This window comes from Sinocyclocheilus grahami, unplaced genomic scaffold, assembly GCF_001515645.1.
Source record: "Sinocyclocheilus grahami isolate Dianchi unplaced genomic scaffold, SAMN03320097.WGS_v1.1 scaffold1918.1, whole genome shotgun sequence".
Taxonomy (NCBI): Eukaryota; Metazoa; Chordata; class Actinopteri; order Cypriniformes; family Cyprinidae; genus Sinocyclocheilus; species Sinocyclocheilus grahami.
Window position 1 is genome coordinate 78,378 of NW_015507097.1, and position 1,989 is coordinate 80,366.

Below are 1,989 nucleotides of genomic sequence, written 5' to 3' on the forward strand. Positions count from 1 at the left end.
CGTTTGAATCATCAGTGGCAAATGATAAAAGAAAACGTACTTACAGTCTGTGAGTCAGAACAGCCGGCATTGTAGTCTACTCTCCCAGGATCAGGACACAGTCCTCCATAAAATGTGCCGGCGATCCACGGCACTAAGTTGAAGTATTCCCTCAGCGACCAGCACAGATCAGCTCTAGGCATGACGAAGTGGATATCGTCCTCTTTTGGAAGACCAAACAAAGTAGTTTCGTTTTCACAACGAAACACACAGCATCTTCAGGACATGGCGGCAGCGGCAATAACAATACTACAGCAAGAACAAAAGTTATGCCTTCTTGCTTTGCGTGAACATTTGGGCGGCGTTATGCAAATCTTCCCACATAGCGAGGTAGATATGTGGGGGCGTGTTCGAACGAGCCGTTTTAGGTAGGTGTGGCTGACTCTTAACTTTTATAAAGAATATATCTTTGGATTTGAGACTTTAGTCTTTGCAAATTTACAGATCTTCTTTATGCACCAAGAGCTTGTAACACTCCAAAGAGAAAGGAAAAACTGAAATCGCATCATATGACCCCTTTAATAAACAGTGTTTAACTCTGGCTCTTTAAATAAACTCAATTATAATTACAATTTTCTTAAGGATAAAAAAATCTTTCTTAGCTAATGATATACAATAGGCCTATTGTATATCATTAGCTAAGAAAGATTTTTTTAGAGCACATTACTAAAATGTTAAAGGCTGCAATTAACAACAGAGCCCAATCTATTAAATTCAATTTATATTTATTTTTATATACAATAACCAACACTAATATACAGTGTTCGATCTATACCGTGGACTTTGGGGGAGCCCACTTGTTTTATAAGGGGTGGGGGGGGGGGGTGCCTCAAAAGAGGAGTTAAGCTAATGATATACAATAGGCCTATTGCTTATCCTATACAAAGAAAGATTTTTTTAGAGCACATTACTAAAATGTTAAAGGCTGCAATTAACAACAGAGCCCAATCTATTAAATTCAATTTATATTTATTTTTATATACAATAACCAACACTAATATACAGTGTTCGATCTATACCGTGGACTTTGGGGGAGCCCACTTGTTTTATAAGGGGTGGGGGGGGGGGGGTGCCTCAAAAGAGGGCTTACAAAGATACTTAACAGCTACAAGTGTATGCACTACTTGCTTTATGTCATGGGCGGTAAGGGGCACCGTGGAAAAATCGGGTCTGGGTCCAAATGCAGGTGAAAACCTTTTTTATTCCAAACAGAAAGGCCAACAAGGCAAAACAAAAACAGGTCTAGGGACGACGAACACCATTACACACACAATACAGCCAGGCCGAGTGGTGAGTGAGAGGAGAAGATATAGTCAGTGACAACGGGGCACAGCTGAGGGTGAGTGTGATGAGTGAGTGACTGAACAGGTGTGTGGAGTTTGGGGAATTAGTGTAATGAGTGAACAGGTGTATGGGGTTTGGGGAATGGGAGTCCGGGAGCTGGCGCCCTCTGGAGGAGAGAGGGAGAACACCAGACGCCAGACCCTGACACTTTATGCAAGCGCTATATAGGATAAATTACTATACAGGTTTTACTCTATTATACTTTATCGACAAATTGATAGGTGAAACAACAAACAGCCACCCACAAATAGTCTATAAACAAAGCATCAGGCTGACTTTGAGTTCACATGAACAACGGTTAATGTTACTCGTCGTCAGGCTACAGAAGAATACCATAATTCCTCCGTTCAATTAGGCCTAAGACATAGAGAGTCACGCAGACCTATAACAACCCAGCCACAACACATAATTGCGAATAACATGCCTTACCTTAACACAGAATCGACCACAGAGTCCAACGTTTATATTTTTTCTACGAATCATTGAGTTAACTTACTAAACATGAGTGGAATTTGCACCGCAGCGCCCCCACACCTTGATGCTCATGACAAGAATAGCATGTATAGTTATCTTTATTGAAGTGAATTAGGTTTAAATCGCCTTTCT